This window comes from Camelus ferus, chromosome 21, assembly GCF_009834535.1.
Source record: "Camelus ferus isolate YT-003-E chromosome 21, BCGSAC_Cfer_1.0, whole genome shotgun sequence".
NCBI classification, from domain to species: Eukaryota; Metazoa; Chordata; class Mammalia; order Artiodactyla; family Camelidae; genus Camelus; species Camelus ferus.
The window spans coordinates 10,328,677-10,355,047 of record NC_045716.1 but is presented as its reverse complement, the minus strand read 5'-3'; the positions used below and the strand labels follow the sequence as shown (position 1 = coordinate 10,355,047).

Here is a 26,371-nt window from a genome sequence, read left to right as displayed (position 1 = left end):
GAACTGTTTTCAGGATGACATTAATTGAGCAAAAGATCCTATAGACCATATGCTTGATGCATTGAAAAGGGTGAGGTGCTGGAGGGTGTGAGTTTGCTACGGCTGACTGCCAGTGTTGGAACAAGTCAGACTTCTCTGAGTTTCGGTCTTCACCTATCAAAAGGGGACTGTTGCTGACCAAATCACCTCAAAGGGAGTTTGTAGGACTCTAAGAAATCATATTTTATTAAGTGCATTTATAAACTTTTAGTTGTCACACTTCTATATTTATTCTCACCATTGCAAGTAATACTAGACCCTCCTACTGTAATGTCATTGTTTGACTCATACGTTTTCTAATTTCCAGTTTTGTTGTTGTTGTTGTTGTTGTTGTTGTTTCATATTACGAGATAGGATGTATGAGATCTGGGATTTTTTTTTTTTTTTAGCAGAGAATGATAAGATTCAGATGGTAAGAGGGAATTCAGATCCCAGTCCTTCAGTGAGACTTTTCCATACTGCCTCCCGTCCAGCCTGTGGGTTAGAGATGATGATAACCGAAAATGTGATTTCCTCTCCAAGCTGGCAGAGGCAGTAGCATAAATAACCTGTGTAACAGTTTTAACCTAGAGTTGGCATGATGGTAATAGTAAGTCCCCAGCATTTTTCCTGCTTTCTCCCCATCGTTAATGGATCTATCCACCCTACCCTTAAATTTGAGATGGATTCATGAGCACCCTCAAGCAACTATGGACTGCACTTTTTGAACCATTATTCAACATTGCAATAATAATAGTTATAATGTTACTGAGAGAAGATCTTAATAGAAAGATTTCCCCCTGTGTCCCAAACAGTGTTATTTTCATGTATTATCTTCAGCGAATCTGTATAATACAGTGTGGTTATGGTAAACATAATTAATCTACTTGACTGTATGTTATCTTCTAGTACTACTCTCAAATTGGGGTTTCTGCAACTTGAAAAGAAATAGACCATTTTTTACAGGATTAGATAGTTTCTAACGAATGAGCAATGGAATTTGCCCAAACCTGGCTGTCCTTCTCAGTCATACTCCAGTACCCTAGACTCTGAAATTCCCTACACAGTGACCCAGAATGCATTTCTGGGGGTTACATAGACCTCTTCCTGGGTTAAATCCCAAGGGCTTTCTGTCATTGTGCATACCCCAAGTCAGAGAGGCGTTGTTTATGGGGATGAGGGCAGAGCTTGGACACGCAGGCTTGTGTGTCCACATAGATCCCCTGGGATCTTAGATGGGTGATACTTAGCTCTTTTGATTTCTATCAAAATAATAACATAGGGATATTTGTAGTACTTACCTTTACCAAGAATTTGAGGAAGCAATACCGTAATTCAAACAACCTCAAACAGAATATCAGATAACCCTCTGCACAGCAGTCTTTAACCAGTGGACACCCCACTTGGGGGTGTCATTGGCAGTACTATCCTTGTGCTAGTACGTTTCCTTCTGTCTGTCTGTCTCTTCCCGTTCCCATCTCTCCCCTCAGTGCTGTCAGTCTGGATCGCCCCAGACTCAATGTGTTTCCTCATTCTGTTGTGTACATCCACTCAGCTCTTCTCAGCGTCTAGTCCTGCTTCACTGCAGGCTCACCTTGTATATCCAAATTAGTCTGAATGCTCAGCCAGAGCAAATGTACTTCCAGTTAACAAGACGCTCCCTAGTTCTACAGTAATTGTGGTTGTGAAAAGTATCTCTGCTGTTCACTCTACCTGCTTAAGCTCATGAAGGCCAGCTGTCAGTCTGGATGATAGTCTTGATGATGATCATCATCATAATGGTTAACATTTATTGAGGGTTTATAGTTTACCAGGCACTGAACTAAGTCAGTACTTTATGTTCTCCATTTTAGAAATGAAGATGGAGACTCAGAATGAGTAATTTAGCCAGCTGCTAAGTGTCAGTGCTGTGCTATTAATCATCTGAACATATCCCAGCAAAGATTTTCTGAGCACCTGTTATGTACCAGAACTATCCTAGACATTAAGGATAAAATGGTTAGCAAGGTACCTGCCTGCTTATGAAGGATATTTCCCAATAAAGAAAACATAAACAATCAAGAACACCTGTAAGATTCAGATTACAAACTATGAAGAAAATAAATCCAGTGATGTGTTTGACTTCAGGAGTGTCTGGGTTGGGAATCACAGCGAGGGTGTCGGGGGGGCATTACATTGAACAGTCCGAGAAGGCTCCTGTTAATGCCTAAGGCAAGATTGAGCCTGATGAATTTAAGAAACTGAGTTTAGGCCGTTGTGACTGGAACAAAGAAAAGGACTCAATAAAGATTAAGGATTTTGATCCTAAGAACAACGAGAAGCCTTTTAAGTTTTTTAAGCTGGAGTGTCACGTAATAAGATTTGAAATTTTTACAGATCCTTTTGATTGCCTTATAGAGAATGGATTGGAGGAGGACAAAACTGGATTGGGGAGTTGTTAGAAAGCTATTGCTGTGGTATCTGTAGCTTGGTCTGGGGTGGGTTGAGGGAATTTGATAGAAATGGATGAATTTAAGAGATTTTTTTTTCAAAAGGTGAAATTTGACATAACTCATCTGTAAGCTTCTTGAGACTATGAGCCATTGTCTCGTTCCATGTTCTATCACCAGCAGACATGGTGCTGATAAGTGGCGCTAAGTAACTTTTGGTTGAGTGAAGATGTGATTAAGCAAATAAATAGGTAAATTCGGTGTAATAATTCATCATGTCCTGGTATCTCAAGTGCTAAGCCAAATTATTGAATTACAGGGTAAAATTACCATTAGAGATAGATTGTCTTAAAATTTTCTTAATTTTCATCATTGAAGATTAATGGATTCTTTTTTTTCCCCCTCCGATTATATGGCTTCCTGGATTGAAGATAGTTTAAGTAGAAGATAAATTCCCCAATGTCATTTTCATACATGGTAAATGTATTTTGCACAGTTATTGGGAGGCACTTAGGAAAAGGCAAGGCATTGGAATAAAATAGAAACTATCATTTCAAAAGGATTTTGGATTTAGATAGTTTACATTAATACCTTAAAGTCAGAGTTGGAAAAAAAAAAAAGAAATGATGGCTTTTATTTAAAATATTCCAAAATAAAAAATTTTAAAGAATAGCATGTTTTGTTTCAAGGAGAAAAGAGGCTTCTTTTTCTTAATAGCAATGAGAAATGTGTAAGTGATCATTTAAAATCTCTGAAAAACAGAGGACTGCTAGTTTATGTATAATAATAGCATACAGCCAATATTTGTTTCGTTTCTATAGTCCAACACGAAGATTAAAATCATAATGGACTACTCCTAGGAAAGTAGGGTGATTTAACAGAAGCGTTTCCAGTGGAAATGTACTAACCTTACAGTATTGAAGAAAATCCAAAATCTGCATTGAAATAAGGACATTCTTTGGACTCTTAAAAAATTACAGGCCTCATTTTTGTGGGTTGAAGTGTTTGGATAGCTTGATAAGGAGATTATATAATTCCCTTATAGGGATATTTACTTAGTATTGTTTTTATTATGTGGCTGCAACAGATGATAAATGTAACTTCGGTAATAGGAAACAAAATGACAGCTACATCCCAGGATGGCCAAAGTTGTGAGACTGAGAAGTTATAGAAATCTTCAACTCTGTCCATTTTCACTCATACTCTCAAGATTCTGTTTCCTGGGATGAGGTCACGATTGACCCTGTGAACACTAGTCACAATCCTCGCTGAGTTGTTTAGTTAGCCAAAACTTAGATTTTTTTAATTAAAAAAAAGTCCCAATAAATATTAAACTTTAAAACATTTATATTACTTAAAATTCTTCATGATGATAGTTGTGCATGTGTTTTTTCATGTGCATAAGCTATCTTATGCTTTTTAATGTGGGATTAGTTTCATATAAACACTTCCACATTCTGGCATCATCCAAAGATTTATAATTTAGAAAAATAGATGATATTATTCAAAAAACCATAATGGTAAATGCTACTTCAAATTTATTAAAAATACTTATATACTCAAACCTACTCCCTCGTAAGTATTATTTGTTGTACTCAAAAGTTTGTACTGGAAGAAAAATATTATGCTTTATACTACCTTTTCCTAGAAGAGTAAAATTTTAAAATGTTCCTCATTTAATGAACTTAAATACATACACACACACACACACGCATGCACAATTTATAAAACATTCTTTCAAGCTAAGTAAAAAAAAAAAAAAAAAGTACCAATATGTTAACCTCATGTTTTAAGAGACGATTATTTGAAACGTTATCCTGGAGTCCCTTTGGAATCTGGTGAAATGGGACAGTCTCCTTTATGTTCTGACCCAGCTATTGTGTCATTCAGAGAGCTCTAAGTCACTGCCTTGGCAGTGCCTTGTAGGGTCCCATAGAATGATCTCTATGGGGACTCCTGTCAGTGGCATCTGCTACAGGTTATATAAAGCATTTAAAATGGGGTGATACTATGTAAATATTCTGTGAGGCATTTTTTGTATTGCCTTCCTGTTTATATTTTACATTTTGTGAACTCTTGTTTACTACTTTATTTACTAGTCATGGGACTGTTATTTAAGGTAAAAAAACCTTCATTGCACAATTTATTTTGCAGTAGCACATTTTAAGAGATGATGTATTTCCTTATGCCAGATTGTTAAATGCAAGAATTTAGCCTGGATCATATTTTTACTAATTAGCTTTGCCCAATCTCTGTTTTTGTTGTTGTTGCTTTTAAGGAACTATGTGTCAGGTTTGGTAAAATATCACAAAATTGTTGAAATTTTGAACCTCGTGGGGTTTTTAGCCTTAAAACGAAATCTTTCATTTTAAAAATGAAATATCTGAATAAAAATAGTTTGCTGTAGTCCAAAATATACACTTGAAATGTTTTGCTAGATTAAAAAAACAAAAATTTGGGGTAGTCTTGTGCAACATTTTTTGCAGTTTGACCAGAATCTTTCTAAGAAAGATGAAAATTAATTTTAGATACCAAACTTAAAACATTTTTGTGAGTCAACTCAAAGTTGACAAATTATTAATTTTACCTATTAAAATCAAAGGTGGGGAGCCACCTTTTACCCTTGAGTGTTTAAAATATTCATTCAGATATTCAAATATTACACAAGCCAATCCTGATGATTTCACTCCAGTTCACAGTGTATGACTTGAAGTTTTGACATTTCCTCAAAAGATATGGCAAAATATACACTGCGTATGCATTAATCCCTTTCTTTACTCTTTTTGAAAATAATTGAACTGCCAGAACATCTCAAGAGTTTGAAAGTTTACAGTGAGTTGGGAGCATGTGTATTGGCCTCGTAAATTCCACCTTAGAACTGTAGTTCCTTCTTAATTAAACAATGGCAGTAATAAATTCATGTACATCATGACACTTTGAAATACCAAAGCTTCAGTTTCAGCTTTCTATATATCAAAAGAAGAGAAACAGCTATTTTAATACAGTTGAAAAGTGTGTTGGAAATGAATACTCCTTACTATGTTTTACCCAGACCCAAACAGTCAGAGTTTGTTAACTCAAAATACACGATTCCCTGGAATATTATCCCTTTGCTGTTTTTCTTTTATCCCTCTCTCTTAAAAAAATCATGCTACAGAAAACTGAACTTAGTTTTTGGAGTAGAATTATCAGAATCACTTATTCTTTGTCAGGCATCAGGCTGATGTCATCTTGTTCTATGCATTACAGGGTGCTGCGAAGCTGTGTACAGTGAATGTGTACAAGGGTAGTAATTTACTGACAACAATTAGGAAAAGAGAACTATAGAAAGCACAGGAACCGTTTCAGAAATGGGTTTTATTATATTTCATAAGCACCACTCACTTTACTTTTGGTGGGTTTCAATATTTGAATCAAAAGAAAATAATAATAATATAATAATAATATAATAATAATAATAATAATAATAATAATAATAATAATAATAATAATAATAATAATACATACGAATTAAGAAACCGACAGATTAAAACCCCAGGCCCCCGCGCCCCTCATTTTGGTTGTAGCTCTTGGTGTAGATGCTATGGTGTGAGGGCTTTCTTTCAATGGCTGGTTGTCATTCAGGCTGGGTTGTCATGTGACTGCCTGTCTGTGCCTGCTGTACAGGTGAGCGGATGTTCTGCACAGCAAGTGTAGACAGGCAGACACATGACAACTCCGTCCAGCCAGGCCCTTGGTTCCTTCGGGTTTCCTTTGCTCATGGGCAGATACAATCATTCTGTTTTCCAGATTTGGTGGTTTTGGAGGGTCAGGGGAAAGGGAGAAAAAACACACAATAGAATTAAACATTAAAACGTTATGGAGCTAAAAACAAGTTAGACTTTTGACTTTATTCAGAAAGTACACTTATACATTTGTTTCAAATGTGCTAACATGGATGATTGACATAACAGAAAACTCACATTGAAATTTTAAGGAAAAAACAACAACAAAAAAGACTAAACACAAGGTTTATTCTTAAATCCAATTCATATTACTCCTGGCCCACATGCAGTCAGAGTTCAGAGTAATTGAACCAGATGTTTTTCCTCTTCACAAAAGCTCTGCATATTTTAAAACTGAAGTTAAAGATAAAGACTATGTTTATACATGTCTCTTATAGGAGATAAGTACCATAACCTTGCCCATGAAAAAGAAACTTGTCATTTACATGGAAAGGGCAGCCATTTTCCAAATAATTAATGAGCCTAATGTATTTGACAACTCAACCAGCCGACTTTGGTATCTGATGCTTTGATAGTGGGATTTTACAATTAGATGCATTTTTTCAATATTTTATTAAACAGTAGGAACTTATTGACATTTCTCATATTCCTCTTAATGCAAAGTATTTTTTAGTATGGATGTGAAAACCAAATAAAAAGCAGTTGTGAGCTTAAGTTCTCCCTCTCTTAATTAACTATAAGGTTGTGCCATGAATCAAAAGAGGTATAAACTAAAAAGTTGTTACCCACAGTGATGCTCATAATGTGTTTTGGATGTTGTCAGTGCAATACAGTTACAAAATAGTACCTTAAACACAGAAAAGGAAACTTCATTTCATATACAAAATGTAAAACCAGACCCTTTGGAAAATTTCCTTAGAGTTCATATAAGAATTCATATAAGGAAGAGTTAATAGTGTTAAAGATACAGTTAGAAAATTTAATTCTGGTGAGTCGAGAATAATTCTACTGATTATTTTAATATAAATGATCAATTCATATCCATAGAGGTATTTAACAAATTCCCCTTCTCTTAAAAAAAAAATTTGGATAGTTGAAATTCCAAAAAGTGGAATTTCTTAAAAAACAAAACAAAACCTTTATGTTCCAAGGAGTGTGTACTTAAGGGTTTTTTTCAAGGAAGTGTAAGGAAAACATAGTTTATTTCCCTTTAATTGTAAAATTCTGAGAAAATAGCAAATAGTAAGTTTATGGAGAGCAAAAAAGTTTTTAGAGACTGAAAAAAGTGAGTTTTTTACACATCTGAACTTCTATGAAGTAATTAGTTATGATACAATTTTAACAGAGTTGATAAGAGCAATTTTCCATTTATTTAATTTCAAAAAAAAAAGTGTCTGATTCTGTTTCTAGTCATCACTTCTGAGTAGAGGACTGTTTTTTTCTTGACAGAATCAAAAACATCAGTAGACTTGGCTAATATTTAAGTAATTACAAGGCCAGATTATGCAAAGACAGATACCTTAAGAAACTATTTTGTTATTGTCGCTGCATTCAGTGCAACAGAAAATATTTATGGAGTGATTCACTTACAAAGAGTATTTTGGTGGAAATTTAAAATTACTGTAATTCTGTATAGCTTTCCCCTCTCTCTCCCATAAATAATTTGATCCAGTTAACTCTGCATAAAGGAATGATGTGTGCAACCTGAAAAAATAGAAAGAAATATTTGTGAGTTCATGTTGTCCTTTAATATGAAACAGTTCTATTAAAACAAGATACTCCAATTTATTTGAGCCTCAAAAGCCATAACTGTTTTTCAGAGGGAAAAATCTTGCTGAAAAATGATTTTATTCTACTCATAAGATTCAGAACAATTTATGTTTCTAATAGACTTTTTAAACGTAATTATAATGAGTATGTGGCATATGAACACTTCATAGTTACGCTGAACCTGCCCGTAAGCTTTTTAAAAAGATAGAAGGTGGAAAAAACATTTAGGGCTTTTTCTTACCTTCCAAATTATACAGAGAATATTAATTATCACTTAAAATACTAGCTAAAATATGAGAGCTATTTACATTATTATCATACTATGTAATTTTTAATACAGTCATTATACCTAATTTCTTTTTTATATTTTATTTATAATCTTAAGAAAGAAATGCAACAAAGTGAATCATCTTCTACAATAAAATTAAACCAAAGCAACTCCAGGAAACTGGCTGTCACAATAAGTCAGGAAATTCAAAATTAAGATTTAATTATTTTCCTTAATTTACTTCATTATCTCTATATATTAAAACTGATAAAAATTCTTAATAAGAGACTTTCAAAAAATAGGTAAATATTTCTATCTACATAATTTGTAGCACACCAAGGTTTATAAGGTAGGAGAAACCAAGTAAGAAAGTAGAGTCTTTACTCAGGAATTTCCTGTCTTCTCTTAGGTTAAAGCCTGACCTTCTAGTTATTTTAAGCTGAAAGTTATGAGTGATGGTCTCTTAGTTATTATTTAGACATTATTGAGATGGTGGGATAGTCTTTTTAGAGAAGAGGAAAATGTTTTTTTTTTTTTTTAAGAGCAAATCTCTTGTAGATTTGCTTTTCTTTAGTCAAGATGTATGCTGGATGAGGGAACTTGTTGCATTACCAAGTTGTATTTTCCTTTTATTTCCTATAGCAGCTTTAAGACTTCAACTGGGGGAAAAAAGGAGGGGGGAGGGGGATTTCTTCATTAGGAGTTTTGTGCCTAAACTCTTTCCCATAGAGTGAAAAACTTGGGTGGTCTGTAGGGCAAGAGGCGAGGGCAGATGGTATATTTTCGTTTTTGAAAAATATAAACACATTATCTGGGCCAAAAGCTCAAATGCCAGGCAGGAAGGATATTAAACCTATTGACTAATTGCAAGAAAGTGATCAGTGTGAAATTTTTCCCTCTTGTAAATAAACTTTCTTTGGTTTTGAGATCTATGGCTTAAAAAGGCGGAGTTGGGTTTAAAATGTAAATATATTGTTTTATATTGGTCCTTTTCCAATTAAGAAATGATGGTGTTGAAGGGAAGGCTCTGAATTTCTTTCTCTTTGATAACGGAAAGCATTCTCCTTTTAACTCAGTACCTAGTCTAATTTATCAATCACATCCACTAAAATGAAAAACAACTACTAAGTTTCTATGAAGTCCAGTTTGGACAGGCCTTTCAAACAAGCTTCTCTTTCTGAAGATGTACAATATTCAGTTTTAATACTTCACTTACCATCATATCCAGGGGTAGTTTTAGTTGAAGATGTTCACTGTTGGTTAGTTTCCTCTGGAATAGATCCCATGATCCCTAAAATATTTGTATATCTCCTTATAAAGTAATATCAAAATAAAATTAAACATTATTTTAATTACCCTGGAAATAGATAAGATTATTTTACGATATGTGTGTGTACATGTCGGTGTATGTACCAGCGTATAAACTGTCATCCTCCCTTCAGTCAGCAGAGGTTTATCAAGTAAGCTTTTACTTTTGATTTTTAATTTAGTTTAAAAATAAGTACTATTCCTTCCCATTTGTTAAAAGTTTGCATCAAAAATGGATTGTCAGCAGAGCTCCGCGAAGCACGTGCAGGGGCTCCTCAGTTACCCCTTTGCAAATTAATTCGTACGTTCCTACTCCTGTACTTACGCCAAGGACACCCTCCGGTCCCCTCTGTCTCCAGACTAAAAGTCATCTTGATGGAGAAAATCGGTGAGGAACCAGTGGTAGTTTCTTTGAAACAAAAAGGCCATTTAATATGAAGAAAGATATTTAAATTAAATATACATGAAATGAAAGCAAGATAGGAAATCCAGTCATTTCTATGGAGTGAAAAAAAAAACCCCAAACCCCCCCAAATTTGAGAAACCTTAATATTGCCAAAATACCTTATTGCTATCTTCTTTAGTGACTGTATCAATTACTAAAAATATATTTTTTGAAAAAATAAGCTCCTATAAAATACATCTAATAGATTTTGTTTCAGTTTTTCTATGTAAAAGAAACATAGGAAACAGATTTTTTTAAAAATCTCACTTGTTCTGTTAAAAATAATTAATATGGAAGCCTTCGAGATATAATAGAAAAAATAAAGGATGACATTATTGTATCATCTAAGTGGAGAAAATAGCAAAAACAAATCCTTGCTCTTTATATTTTAACTAAAGCTGTAAATAAGAGAAAAAAATGTATGTTCTTTGTACCAGTTTTGGAATGATCACAGAGGGGTGATTTTTAAAATAAGTTGTTGTGACAAAAGATAACTTGGGGAACCTTTGGTAATAAAATGTTTTGCCAAAGAGAACTTGGAACAATTTTTGAATTGCTGCAAAAAGTATGATTTAGAAAAGACTTTGTTTAGGAACCACTGTAACTGTGAAGAATTTAAAGGAGGACAAAAGAGATTACATTCACTTTTCACAAAAGCCTAAAGAACAGATGTTTTCATTACATAGAATTGTTTGGGGGTAGATATAAATGAAGGTTGAGGCAGTAGCATTTTTCCAGAACTTTCTTTAAGGGACCCACCTCTTAAGTTCAGCATGGATCATATTGCAACCCAGACTTTCTCTATTCTCTCTATTGGGATTTCATTCAGCTTGAGGGTTTCCTCCCTCCTACCTTCCTCCCCCTCTCCCACCATCCTTCACCCCCAGGACAGCTGGAAACTGACCAAAGAAAACTTTGCTTTCGTTTACAAATTCCTTTTTTATCAGTGGGTTTGTAGACAAAGTACCTTATCATCTTAAGAGCTCAGAGAAATAGAAGCATTGTAAAACATAGGCGTGGGGGCTCAGCTGACCAGCAGTTATCAACTATTCTTAGATTTAAAAAAAAAAGAAAAGTAATACAGAGATGTATATTGGGATATCTGAAGATAGAGATTTCTATTCCCTGATTTAATTGGTTGCTGACTCTGTAAGTTCTAGGTTTGTGCTCTTTTCTGGACCGGTCCCATCTGCATTGTCTGGTAGGCAAAAACTTGGCAGCCTCTTCTTTTATTGTTAGCTACTATTATTCCCGATATTTATATTGCATAAGTAAATTATAAGAAAAGCCGTATTCATATAACATGTTAAAAATAGGAAGTATTCTTTACTTTGGGGCAAAATTAATTCAATCCTGGGATGTGAAATGTTATACTATAGTCCTCATTCAAGTAAGTTTTTAGGTCTCTGGATTATTAATTTCAACAATTCAAAACTGTCCTCATTAAATTATTCTCGTGTGGGAGTCTTTTCATACTTCATTTCAAAGTGGGAAAACCTTTTAACTTCAGGAAATACTTATAACTCTTTGGAAATCCAGTACCATCTAGTCAGTCGCTATGTACCACACACTGTTGCTCTTGTAAAATTAAATGCAGAGCACTCGGTCCCACGGCTGCCTCAGTTTCTCTCGCATGTGAACACAAACCACCGGCTCCCCACCGCGGCTCTCCTGGTCCCAGCCCAGGTGAGCAGTCAAGAAGGCCTTACCCACAGGTCTTCCCTTGAGCAGTCCTTTCTCGGCAGTGTCCCCGAGGGCTTCTTGGTCCCTAGTGTGCAAAACCTGTGAAGAAAAACACTGGGTATGAGATTCGAAAAAGGAGCGAACAAACTTCTTCTCCTTGGAAACAGCGACTGGTGTCCCCGGCCGTCCGTGGCGTTGTTGTCCCTTGCCCAGTCTAACCAATGTGCAGACTACTGTACAACGGCATTGTCCTGAACAGGTAGTCTGAACACTGGGGCGACGGAGCAGGATCTCCAGAAGCTTCCATCTATGTACTTAAAATCCTCTCCCGGTCTTTGGGAAAAGCCTCCCTTCCTGCACCAGGGGTTGCATTCGGCTTCCCCCCCTGAATTCTGCTGCCCCGACTGAGACTCAAGGGCTGTGATTTCCAGTCTTGACGTGGCACATTTGCTGCAGACTGGGGAACTGGCAATGAATTTAGGACCAGGAAAAGGGGGAGGGCTGGGCTGGAGAGTCCATATATGGGATGATGTCACCCTGGGGAGGTTTGGGTATGCGCTGTGCCGCTGGAGAGACCGCTAGAATCGCCTGCTCTCAGACATGGGTCTGTGCATAAAATGGTACCAGATGTTTTAGTGTAATGTTAAGCAGTCATTTCATCTTCAGGCCAGATTTTTTTCCTCAACTGGGCAGGAAGTGGGCCCCAGTATGGAAAAGCTGTAAAAAAAAAAAAAAAAAAAAAAAAAAGTCGAGATGTACAGTTCTGCTGTGGCCGACTGAAAGTGCGTTCGTGGAGAAGTACAAATTTGCTGTCCGAGCCAGGCTAGAAAAGTAATTTGAAGATAGAGGATAGATTAAAAAAAACAAAAGTAAACAGAAAGTTGAACACTGGAAGCCAGGGCTCATTTGGAAACCGTTTTGAGCTTTCCTGTGGTACTTTATTTTCTGGTATTTCACTCGTCAGAAAGGGCAGATAAGTTCATTTTCTCTCTCTCTCTCTCTCTCTCTCTCTCTCTCTCTCTCTCTCTCTCTCTCTCTCTCTCTCTCTCTCTCTCTTTCTCCCTCTCTCTTTCTCCCTCCTCCTCCTCCTCCTGTCTGTTGGATCTGTCAGCGGCTTGCAGGCTGCTCTAGACTTGAACAGTAATTATAGCAACTTCCTGAAAGTGAAGCCCCCATGAAAAGTCTGGAGAAATGCTCTTTGTCATGGCCTCTCCATGAGTAATTAGTTCCACATGTGGCCTTCCCCGTTTCCCTCGGAGATTCTGGCTGCCTCTCCGAACGCTGTGCTATAGCTTGACCTAAAGAAACTTAAAAGTTTTGATTTCAAGCCTCCACTATGAAATAATGACGCCGGTCGCCTAACAGATTGCCTCTGGTAGATCCAAGCTATTAGGTACAGCACTGTTTTTCACTGGTAATTCCTGATTCTGTGTTAATACTTTTGTTTTGTTTTAACGGTATTCTACTGCTTCGTTTTATCACTGGTTTAACTAAATCTGTTGAAATTTGCCAAGTACTGCCTGACCAAAGTTTATAACATAGCAGCCCACTGGCATCCACTTTTCTTCTCTTGTTGCTGTTTTCAATTACATATACCGCTGAATATTCTGAGCGTGCAGCTCTCTGACTTTCCCTCCATAGTGTTGTGATTAAAGTTCGAGTTGCCTCCAACAAGAGCTTGATTAATTGCCCTTCCAGAGATCAACATGTGAGAAAATTCCTAGGTAGCTTCCAAATTTGATTTGAGTAGCCAAACTAAGGAACTTAGCTTTCTTTGAAGACTTACAGCCAAAGCAATTCATTTCTACTGGCCTTCTGCAGTACTTTGAGAAGCAGAAAAATCTTTTTTGAAAACGTTGGGTTGAATATTTCAGAAGCCTTCAAGTGAGAACTGTCTAAAAGCATTCGCTTTTCATTAAATGTCTTCTCTTGAATTACTGTACCGTTAAAGGGTTCAAAAGTTATTGCAAGCCCTGCTCACCTTGGGAGGAAGATTGAATAAGATTAAAAAAAAAAAAGAATTGTCTAGCAGTTTAGGATGGAACAAAGAGATTAGCAGTAAGGTACATCATTCCCAGAGGGATTTAAATCATCAGTGGAAATTCGGAGGGATTACTTTGTATCACTGAGCTTCTGCTCCCATAATTGTGTCTTCAGGGCCTATTCCACAGTGGTTGGGCAAGCTCGGTGTGCCTCAGCTCCTTCTTTCCCTGTCACTGCTTCATATGATTACATAATCCTGGAAATATGCAAGTGTGGCTACATACCATCTAATGGTCTTATGACATGTGACTACCAATTCCGTTCTTGTTGAGTGTCTATATGTTTATTCACAAATCATCATAGACGCACCAAGAGCCAGTGGGACAATAGTCAGCCAGGAACCCAGCATTCCAGGCGTGGGCCTGTTTCTGCCACAGAGTGAAAGCCATTCTTCTGCCATCTTCTATTTACATCGATGAAACATGCCTTGGGAGTTCTGTGTGAGGCAGATGAATGGTGGTTCTGATCAGACTGCTCCATGATTTCATCTTAGTTCACACATCTATACTTTTTGTCAAATATGGGAGAGATCTCTTTCTCAAAAAGGGGTTTTTGTGACATTTTTTTCAAGGAACTCAATTTTATACTTATCTGTACTGCTTTTGAAGCATTTTAAGTGATTTTCTACAGAAACAACTATAAAGGTTGTGTTCCCCTTAGCATATATGCCCATCTCATTGGGCTTCTAATTAAGTAAAGTGTTTTAGAATTTTCTTTCTTCCAAATGGTTCAACAAACATTTATTCTTGCCTACTCATGTGCTAGTCACAATGCCAGAGACTGGCAGTAAGATGAAAAAGATAAGATTCCTGCCTTCAAAGAGCTCACACTTCTAATGTTAGGAATGCAGATCTGTGATTAAGTTCAATCTAAAAAGTCTGCCATGGCTTTATGGAAAGCCCTTGGCATTCTCTTGGAAATAGCCTGAGGACGTCCTATGTCTGGAAAGTTATCAGTTAAATATCTAAAATGTGATAGGCTCTAAAAAGCAAAGTTAGACATGACAGAGACTTGCCTTTGAGAACTAATGTTATTTACTTTGGTTATTTCAAAAGGTATTGAACAAAGGGATTGTTGGGATCAATGGATGTTTTGAGGTGACTACAAAATTTGCTCTTTTTAAAAATGTCATGGAGAGGGAAGACTATTTCAGTTGATTACCATTCCCGATCTTGGCAAATTTATAAAACTTTAGAAATTCTCAAATTGGAACCAGAACCAAGGCTTGTTTCTATGTACTTATAAAGAAACACCATCACTAGTGTTTGCAGTTAGAGTATTTTGTGACATCCAGGTATGCACACTTCAGATAGTATTTCTATAGCTTTAATTTTATTTGTTACAGGATTAGTGCAGGACATTATAAAAGTTCAAATAATAGAAAGTATGTGAAAAAAAAGCTAATTATCTTTCCCTCCAACCTTCTAACCCTCTCTGCTCTTTCAAATTAATGGTAAAAGTTTGGAGTGATTCCTTTTACCACCTTCTCAGTGGTCATTTTTATAGCTTCTTTATAGATTATAAAACCCTTTCACGTACAATGTATCCGTTCCTTATAGTAGCCTTGTGGGGTGGATATTACCATCATTCCCATTTTATTGATGAATGAAATTGAGGTTCAGAGAGGTTAAACATATTACTTTGTGGCATTACAGTAAGTGGCAGAACTTAACTTTTTTCTAACTCAAAAAAACATGTTGTCAGCCCACATAGATACATAGTTCCCCCTACTGAATTTGTATGGCGCTTATATTTCCTGTTAATAATCTGTCTGTTACCTGCTGCCTTCTTTAGTTTTGTACTGAAATGTTATTATTATTTCACATATTCAGATTTTTTTCCCACAAACAGAGTATGTTAATTGAAGGCAGCAATGGTATCTTTATACTTTGTTTTAACTAGCCTAAAGGAGGCCATTCAGTAAACTATCAAAAGAATGAGTAAAAGCTGCATAGTATGCATGTGGTTTCTGATCAAACTTTTATCATGACAATAATTCAAGAATTAAAACTGTCTTTTTTAAAAATCTTAAATGGAAAACATAGTGCAGTTTTAACATATATATGCACATACATATAAATATACTGCAGTTATGTATCGGATTGCACTGTTCTTTCAGAAATAAATGTGAACATTGGACCAGCCATATTTCCTTGCTTATTTTTGGCCTTTTAATCTTCTGAAAGCATCCTGTGTAGCTATCGGTCATACAATCTTGTGTGAAAAGCAGGATCTAACCAAGATGTAGTATTTCCTTTCTTGTTGTTTTCTCCTTCCCAGTTTGTATTTGAGATAAAAATCTGGCTGACCCCAGTTCATTGCAAATTAGGGAAGATGGCCCCACTTAGTTCGGCTTTATGTTATATGGATTAGCACTTTTTTTTTTTTTTAATTGGAGGCAATGCTGTCTTCTGATTACCAGCATTTCCTATTTTGTCACAGCCTGAAAGGACTGGGAGATTTGCTGCAGCAAAGCTTTCCCCTTTTCTCTCTGTCCCTGATTCTCCAACAAATGGCTGCCTTCAGATCACTGCAGCGAAGTGCCTTCTTAGCCAGAGATGCAGCATCAGAGGCTGTAAAAATAGAGGAGAAATAGTCCAGAAGAGTTACCAGATTTTCCTTCAACAACTGAAAAAGAAGTTAAATTAGAACAGCTATAAATCATAAACTTAATGCAACTGACTTTACAATCTCCAAAAAGCTTGCAAAAGGCAGAGATTGTGAGAGAGTTGATTTTAAAACGTACATTTACTAACGCGTGTTTTGTTTTGCCTGTCTCCAGAATTTCCATAGCTGAGTCTGTTTATTTAGAAATCAGCCCCTAACCAAAAGCAGTATATCTTTTATGAACATTCTTTCCTCAAATCAATTGAGAAAGATAATGTTACATCTTTGAGTTTTACTAACCACTGGCGTACACGGCAGCCATTTCTATATTTCAGTAACATAATACATCCGGCCAGACAAACCTTACAAACTCTGGCTCTATTGAAAACCAGTCGCATGAAGGTAAATATATGATTTATGACTCCAGTAAAATTTGAAGCACTGTCTTGAAATCTTTAGGGGAAAGCAAGATAAAGGGATTGGAAAATTGGTGCTGGCCTCTCCAGGCAGGTTTTAAGTGAGAGCGTACTGGGAATGCAGTCGGCTGCCTGCTTCAACCCCCAGAAGCTGACGTGCATCATCTGAATGCTATGTGCTATGAGCTCTCGCTGAATTCCACGTTGCAGTCAGTCTTTACAATGAGTATTGGCTCACTTGGACAAGAGAAATATGGTGTCCTCGGGTCACTGACAATTTTAGAATGTCGACTCCTGATGTCTTTTGGCATCACCAGTGGTTCATTTCCTTCATACAATTCAGAAGTGAGCATGCATGTTATCAAAAAGGAAAAAAGAAAGAATATTTGTGTATGCGTGTCACATAAAGACTCAGAAATCACATTTTTGCAGGGATAGAAAAAGTATCCTTTCTGTGGCTGAGGGTGCAAGGGAAACATATTGGCCATTAGGAAATATGTGAGTGAAGGGAAGCTTTCTGCTTTATCCACTCTACCTGCAATTACGCAGTAGATCATTATAGAAGCTCCACTTCTTTCAATGATGATAGGCATTCTTACAAAGTACATGGCAATGTATCTTTATTTTAGGACTTATAATCCTTTGCTATATTCAGAAGGGAAACACATATTATATGAATTGCTAAAAGGGTTCAATCCAACATAAATCTGTTTAGTCGGGAACATTATATATACCTTAACTGTCTTCCCAAGTCTGTCCATTCCCCAGAGAATTTATTTAAGGGACATATGAGACCATATTAAAATACTTCTATTTGTGCCACCATGGGAATTTGTTTTCCTTTTATAGACAAACAAAAGCACTTGGTGTATAAATTATCCCGTGTTGAATGTTTATTTACATGTTGCAAACGAGTATTGATCGCATATCTTTATAAGCACGCATCTGCATATTAATAAACCAAAAATTCCTTCCATTTGCCATACAGAATCTGGTTATGTAACTTCACTGACACTCAGGACTATAGAACAAAAGCTGTAGAAAAAGAAAAGTGTACTGTTCTCCGTTTTTAAAGGTTTATTCTGTTTCTTTTTAATACTTATTTTTGAGCACTTATTTTACACCAGGCCTCCATGCTGGAGTTTTTCACATGTGGTACAACTGAATCCAACAACCCTTAAAAGTAGGATTTCTCCCAGGATGCAGATAAAGTGGACACTCCAGGAGGCAGTGCAGTGTGAGGGTTCTGCCGCTAGAGGGCGTGGGTTTGAATCCTGGCTTCACAATTTATTATTCGATGACCTCGACAATTGTTTAACTACAGTATTCTGAGCTCTAGTTTCCTCATCTGTGAAATAGGGCTTCTCTGAGAACTAAATGGGCTCATGTGTGAAAAAAGCTTGGATCAGGACCTGGTGGAGGAGGGCCTCACACAGGTTAGGTGATGCTATGAGGGTGCAACCAGGCCCCCACCTTGATTCAGTAACTGGCCTTCCATTCAAAGCCAGGTCCTGTGACTCCAAAGCGCAAGCGACAGCAGGACCGTTCGGGAAGACAGTGTCACTTTCCTCAAAGTGTTTATAATCTCATTGGGTAAAGAGGTCACCTGTGTGTAAAACAAGTAAAAATAGAAGAAAATACTTGATTCTGAAAGAAAGACAACAGTATTTATTTAAAAAAAAAAAAAAAGACAAAAAACCAAACTGTAGTGGGAGATGTTCTTTAAGATAACCTTTCGGGGAGGAGGGTATAGCTCAAGCAGTAGAGTGCATGCTTGGCATGCACGAGGTCCTGGGTTCAATTCTCAGTGCCTCCTCTAAAAATAAATAAATAAACCTAATTACTTCCCCCCACCAAAATAAAAGATGACCTTTTGGAGAATCTCTTTAAAAATCCAATAATGACTTTCCTCTCCTTTGAGTTTATCTGTTTTGTTTTGCATGTATGTATTAAAATGCATGTGTGTGTATAAATGTGTAAGCATATGTGAATACATATATGTGTATGTACATATATACTTTATAAATATTTATGTAAATTGTGAATATTTTATATATATCTATCTGTATCTATATATACTTTTAAACTAAACCAGATCTCTATATGAGATCAAAATCAATCCTTTTCTCTTTTAAAAGCTAGAGCACGTCCAATGTTTTTTTGTAATCTTAGACGTTAGTTTTAGTGTGTGCACATTTCAGTCATTTTTTTTTTCCCAAAAAATTGTGCCTGCCACAGCTTTACAGCAGCAGTTGAAGGCTGACAAGTGAAAATTAGATAGGAAATGCCTTTGTAATTTTGCAAATGCAACATCGTAAGGGGATTGATTTCTCTACAGGTGAAGCGATCACTGTGCTTAAAAACTGCACATACACTTTTGTAATATTTGTTCAGTTTTGTGTAGGAACAAGCAGTTTACTCCCAGCTTTCTGCAACATAACGTTTCCCTCCAGTGCACTCTACTTCATTTCCATGTCACCTTAGTTTCTTCGAGAAGGAACTGGTCTTGGATTTCATTGGCTAGAATGGATTCTGATTACTTTTGAAATACTTGTTTGTTTTGCTGGGGAACTCGTAAATTTTTAAGTAGTTTTTTTTTTTTTTTTCCTTTAAAGAATTTGGGCCGCACTGGAAATATTTAGGGGTGGCCTCAGATGCTGCCTGGCCCAGTGTGTGTATCAACTATTACAGCCAATGCCTAGAGTTCACTTTGCATTTTCAGGGCAGGGCTTCATGAAGTTATTACTAAGAATCTCACTGAAGAACTCAAGGAACTTAAAGCTCTTCTTCTTCTTTTTTTTTTTTTTTCTTCAAGTTTTCTAAACAGAGAAAACAAGGACCAGAATAAGCAGGATGAGAGGAATCTTTTGACTTTTCTAGAAGTAACTGCTTTCTGCCAGCAGTGAAGCCAGTGTGAGGACAGTTGTACCTACCTCCTTTTTATCTTGATCCCTAGTGGGAGTTGATTGTCCAATAAATATTTCCCTGTCTTCTAAATCAGTATTAATTTTAGTTCCATCTTTGCCTTCAGATCATAAAATAATTGTTATTGGTCACCCAATAATGCTGGCTGGGTTGGATCCAATTTGTTAATGTCAACTCTAACTTTATTTTATTATTTTTAATTTGATTCTGCTTAGATTGTTTGTTGTTTATTCAGACTCCTTTAGATGAACGCCACTTCGGTCACATTACTGTAGTATATCATTGTCAGTGCATTTGTCTGTTACATGTATATGCAGGGTTTTCTGACTTCCCCACTTAAAAGTGCCGTTCCCATGGTACATATCTCCTTCACGTCAGTATAGGAGAGTTTCAGAGAGTTTTTTTTATACGTGCATGCCAATGGAAACTGTTTGGAAAGGCCATGTTAGAAACTGTTCTCTGTAAGATAATTTTCATAATACAATTCCCTTTGTTTACCTACATCAATAGAAGCTTTGAATTAACATAGTGAAATCACTGAAGCCAGGTTGCCCAGTGCCTAGAGCAGATGTTTGGTGATTTAGTATTTGTACAGATAAAGTCAATTGTATTTGATTTCAAAGTTTCATCTTTCTTGAACAAATTCCACTGTATCTGAAGTTAAATTAAACCTTTGCTTTCTTGGATACAACTGAGGTATAAGAGAAGGAGCCACCAGACTTGACTGGTTCTAGTTCAGCTTTGCCATTTTCTCATTTGTCAAATGAGCAGTGGTTGGGAGGAGGTGGTCAGGAGAAGGCCCGCCTTAGATGATAATGGCAAAATAAACTGGGATGTTCTTGAAGGCATTCTACAGCAACTCATATGGCAGCCGTTTGGAGAACTGTCACAGCATTGCCTTGGGCCGGTAGTTGTGGCACTGTAAGCAGATACCATTTCCGACTTTTACGATGATGCTGGATGTTTAAAGAGAGTAAGAACAGACTATTAATTAAACTAGTGACTGTGTCAGAAGGCAATGGTATGTATTAATGTCCCATACTGTGTCTCTACCAAGTGATCAAAAGACATTCAGTAGAATAGGCTTATTATCAACTTGTGTTCCTTTCTTCTCCTCCTTTCCTACTGTTCTCCCTTTCCTCTCCACCCCTCCTCTGCTCAGTGTGAGACTTTCTATAGCTCTCCTCTCTTCTCTCCGGCCCCACTTCTTCCTATTTCTTCTTCAGGAAATGGGGTTGGAATTGAGCTACCGGCAAAAATATGTATTAGACTGTTTAATGAGGTTTTGTTTTTTTCTCCTTAAATTTTCAATCAGATAATTTAACCCTATGTATGCATTGCTTAAAAACAAATAGCTCCCAAACTAAGTTAATTGTTTTTATACTTCCTTGTGGCTTTTAATTATCTTATGAGGCAGTGACTTTTAATTTTTTTTTTTTTTTTTTTTATGTTACATGTCTTCAGAAGGGAAAAAAGAGAGTGGTGGAGTTTTACTTTGAGTTGGCTTTCTCATGGCTCCAGAGATTATTGCATACCGGATATTTCCAGATAACCTTATAGACCTCATTGTCCATTCCATTCATTCATCTGTTTGTTGTTCGTGCTCTGCTGATGACTGCTGCTTGACTTGTTCTGGTGTTTATGTCTCATCTTTTTCACTTGATTATAAACTCCTTGAGGGCAGGGGCTGCACCTGTAGTTTCCATGTTTGCTACGTATGAATCAGGGTAACAAACACGTATTGATCAATCTGAGATTTTCCTGAATGCGAAGAGTCAAAGAAAGAAGATTCCTCCTTAGGTAAGAATCAAGGTCCACCCCAAATCACCTTCCCAGATTACAGTTTCGATGTCTTTATTTACTTTTACAAGGACTTGAAATGTAAACTGCAGTGCAGAATGCTGTAATGCACAGGCCATTTGTAGTGCAATTGAGAGTGTGCTTAGAATGTGCCACAAAATGCTGCAAATGCCATCTTACTTAAAAATCACTCAAGGAGGAATTTTTTAGATGAATGTCTGCTAGAAACGACTGCCAGGAGAAATGTGGAAACCACGTGAAATTCACTACATAAAGAAATCTGGTTTCCATTTCTGCACTGCATTTTGTGCTAGCAGGAAGAAGATAAACAAGCTGTTTAAAACTAAACTGAACGGCAAAGGGATTACATTTTAAAATCCCGTATCGTAAGTGTATTTTGGAATTGATGAAATTTAATCCCATCACATCGGGTCCTTTAAGAAGGGAGGCAGTATGCTGAGTCTTCTAGTCTTAGGTATCTCAGTGGGATGGATGAGTATTTGATGAGCAGTAATACAACGCTAACATTTGTCTCAGTTGGAGTTAAAACGAAGGTCTCATCCTAGTTTTTGGTAGGCAGACATTCTTTTGAGGCTGAGAAAGGGAAGGAAGCAGAAAAACCCTCTTTTTTGGTTAGTTTCAGACCACCCTTCTAGGGATAGGAGAATTTTACTCTAGTGTTTTAATTTAGCTATGTAAAACTCTCTATATAAATTTAAGAGAATAATGTAAGAGATTTATTTTTAAATGTCAAAATTTAGACTATATCAAAGATTACATACTTTACATTATGCTAATTTCCTTAGATGTGATAATGGCATTTATTGTCTTATGATAGGAAAATGTCTTTACTCTTAGGAGATGTACCAGCTGTCATGAAATTTGTCCATATTCATATATCCCCTGGGCTGTTATTAATGCACTGATGTTATTTCAGTTGTTTCCTTTTTTTTACTTAAATTAGTTCATTTTGAAAGAAAATACTACATCATCAGCCCAAATAGGAAGTCAGCGTTACTTGTTATAAAAAGAAAATGAACATCAATAAATAAAACAAAAAACAAACAAACAAAACCTCTATATGAACAGGTGTATGGATGGAATAGATGGGAGTAGGAGAGTTGGACTTTTTTATTTTCAGAAAAATATCCTGGGGGTTCTTTCTGAGTTTTCTATTTAATGGACCATATGCAGTTTATATATGTTACCAAGTTGGCATTTAAAGAGGAATAAACATGATAAAAAATAAAGTAGATTGTGAATAATAAAAATGTTTACATTTAAAGCATAAAGACCAGTCATTCAAACTGTGATTTCCCTTTAGTTAACATGACCAGATCGTACACACACGTTTAGGAGAAACACATTTGTATGTTTGAATTCACTGGACCTCGTGCTTTGGGAAAAAACCCGTAGGATCAAGAAGATTATAAAATTAAGTTGATTATATACTTGAGTAGATTAAATCTTTTCCTTTCACAGCTTAATTTCCCCCTTTATGTTGGAAAAGGGAAGCTGAGTTGTTTAAGGTTTATTTTATATTTTCTTACTTACCATGGTGTTTTGGGGGTTTTGTTTTGTTTTTCTTTTTACTATTTTAACTTCCAATCTGAAAACTTTTAGCTGGCTATACTTAATACCTAATACATAATTTGTCTAAGCCTGCATTCATAGCCAGGATGTCTTGTGTCCTTGGAAAGTGCCATTTTTTAGGCAAGATGTAAAAATAAACTTGCAGTCACTTCATTCATTTGTTCTCTCATTCACTCATTTATTCCATAAACATTTATCAGACTCCTACCATGTTACAGACACTGTGCTAGAGATGGAAAGATAAATAACACAAACTCATGTCTTCAAGGAGTTTGAGATGATTTACAGGACAAAACAGTTATTAAAGAATGATTTCAGTCTTGGCTAAATATATAGTTACAAAAAATGCTCAGATTGATCTTAAAGTATTCTATTATCTACTGAACACTGCTAAACTGGTATTTTGTTTTTTTGGTTTTTGTTTTGTTTTTAGTTAAGCAGTATGATAGTGGTTGAGTGTACAAACTATGGAGCTACATATTCAGCTCTTCCACTCAGCTTTACTATGTGACCTTGGAAATACTACTTGTCATCCTTTGATTTGGGGATGAAAGCTCTCAGCGTAGTGCCCAGAATTTCTTAAGCACTTCATAAATGTTAGCTTCAGGGATGATTTTCAAGATATTTAACAACCAGTACATTAGGGGCCCCAAAGACTTAGAACTGCTGTTTGCTGTAAAATCTGATAGGACCACACCAGTGTGTATGGTTCAGATCAGCCAGGTTAGCCTCCATTGTTATTGCTGATTCTGCCAAAAATTTCTGAACCAAGCTATATGCTTCACCCCAGCCGCATCCTGTGGATCATGATGTTGGGCCAGGCTCTGTGGAGCCCATAAACCTGGAGCTTCTAGGTGCCTACAATTCGTAATTTTGAAATCTTCTTATTTTTAAGTAGCTAGACTTAGTGTAGATTTATTTTCACATTCCAGACAATTCAGGATGTTTTTCTTAGCTAATAACTTCTAGAAAGACACCTGAATTCCCTTGTTTCTTTCCCAAAATATTGGTTGGTAATCGTGATAGTGTAGGCTTTCTTCTCTTGGTTATTTTTTCTTCTTCTTTTTCTCCACTTCTCTTTTCCATTCCTCCTTTTCTCCTCCTGCCCCCTCTCCTCCTCCTCATAAGAAGAAAATAATGTCTAAAGCTAGTTGCCTCTGTTGAGGTTGAAACACTAAGGAAACAGATCATGTATTGCACACTGAATAGTCAGCAACTGTCACATATTGTATTTTATTTCATCTTCTTAATAGACCTGTAACCTAGGCATTATTGGCACATTTTACAGATGAGAAATTGCAAATCAGTGAGCTTAACTAACTTAACCTAAGGCCACCAAAGCTAGTAAGTGGCAGAGTTGTGACTCAAACGCAAGTCTTGCTGACTCAGATTATATTCATTAAACTATAATCTGTTATCTACAACTACAATGGACAGGTTCACAGAAAGAGTCAATAAAGTCTACCATAATTTAAAAAAAAAAAGCTAGTTTCCTCACATTCTGTATTAGAAAGAGATGTATACCATAAATAAATGTACTCTTTACAGTAATTGGTCAATAGTTTGTGGTAAGGGTAGAATGGATATGAGAGTATTTAGGAAAATTCAGAGACACACAAGCTGCAGAAGACTTTGTTGTTTTGTAGTCATGACACCCGAGTCCCAGCACTGCCACTTACTGTTTACTTAACGGCAGTTAATTCACTTGCTCTCTCTGTGCCACATTTCTCCATCTGTTAAAACTGGGATGATAACAGAACCTTTCTCATAGGGTGTTGTGAGGGTTAAACAAGGTAATACTTACCAAGCTCTTAGGATGTAGCTGGCATTCAGTACATTTACCTGATTGATTCAGCAGATATTGAGAGTACTTACTATGTGCCAGACACTCTTCTAGGCACTGGGGATATAATCGACAAAAATCCCTTCCCTTGTAACAGTCCAGTGCAATGGAAAAAAATAAAATAAACATCTAGGAGTGGGGTTGCAATGTAAAGTAAGGTGGTTAGGAAAATGATGTTGGAGAAAACAGGTGCAAGCGGTGAGGGTATGAACATGCAGACTGCTGGGGAAAGAGCATGTTCGGTGGAGGGAACAGTATATGCAAAGACCCTGAGGCGAGAGTGTGCCCGAGGCCAGTGGCCTGGGATAGAGTGAGAGAGAAAGAGAGAGAGGAGGGAAAGTTGGTGCTAGAGACCTGCTTAAGATCTGAGTGATAAAATAATGGGCATAGAGAAGGGAGATCAGAGACATACCAAAGGCGGCTTCTTAGAGGGGAAGGGAGACCTTAAAAATGAATAAGCTATAAAGAAGCACATGGAAAAAAGAGAACATTCCTGTTAAGGGGAAGAATAAGAATGTGAGCGAAGGCATAGACAGTGGAGGAGACAGGCCTGGATTGCATCCAAGATAGCCTGTCCAGAACAGAGGGTGAACAGTGGGGAGGGAGGGACACAAGATTGGATAAGTAGAGTAGTGTTGGACGATGGAGCACCCTGAAAGCTAGGCAGAGGACTTTTAGCTTCTGCTGATTTAAAGAAAAAAAAGGTTCCTAGTCAATAGAAGCACACCACTGATAAAATCTTAACTCCAAATTTAAAATCCATGTAAACACCATATGCATAAAATTCTGTGAGGTTTGCTTTCAGAGATAAAGTTAAAAATTTACAGTTAAGGTAATTGTTTTGATATACAATAAAGAAAAAATACTTTTTTTTTTTTAAGAAAAAGTACTTACTATTAACTAAAAGATTCCCTAATACTCTACTATGTGAATTAAAGTCATAAGCATCATGGCTTGATAAACTAGCTGTTACTTTAAATATTAACATCATAATCCTGTGTGTGAGTAATCTTGGTCTTCTAATGGTTCTCTTCTTTACACCCATGATTAAGCTTTGAATGTAAGGGTGGTTTTGCTGGCTGGTGTGTATGCCGGATCTCATACTCACAACCATTCAAAATGAGAGAGGCACAAGGGTCAAGTCATGTAAATGGTCACGTGCTTCCTCTGGAAAGTTGTTTTGCAGTTTGAGACCCATTGGCATTATTAATTAATTTCTACCTCTTTTAGCTTTCTATTCAGTGCCAAGCTATGCAATAAAGGTGGTAGAAGAGACAGAAAGGGCATCTATGGGTAAGAACAAGCACCCTGTAAGATTCTTCAGACTTCCAGATGTCCTCATTGGCTCAGATTCTTTTCCACGTAATCTCTTTAGAAGAAAGGCTTTTACTTGAAAATGAGTTTCCATCATCAAATAAGTTCTGCTGTTGTGTTTCAGTGACAGTTACTTCATGCCACAGTGAATTCTTGTCCAAGGCTGCCATTTTGAGCATGGCCT

The 26,371-nt window shown here is 36.5% G+C and overlaps 1 protein-coding gene and 1 long non-coding RNA gene across 10 annotated transcripts in view; one reads left to right on the top strand and one right to left on the bottom strand.

Moving 5' to 3' along the window:
* The window catches only part of DNM3 (dynamin 3), a 475,573-nt gene that overhangs the window by 212,509 nt on the left and 236,693 nt on the right, over positions 1-26,371 (top strand). The gene's annotated exons all lie outside the window — the stretch shown is intronic.
* LOC106730570 lies at positions 6,304-14,251 on the bottom strand. The gene is made up of 2 exons (XR_004313876.1): positions 9,427-14,251; positions 6,304-7,876 (listed from the first exon to the last, which is right to left on the bottom strand). It is a non-coding gene; the product is annotated as an uncharacterized LOC106730570 (long non-coding RNA).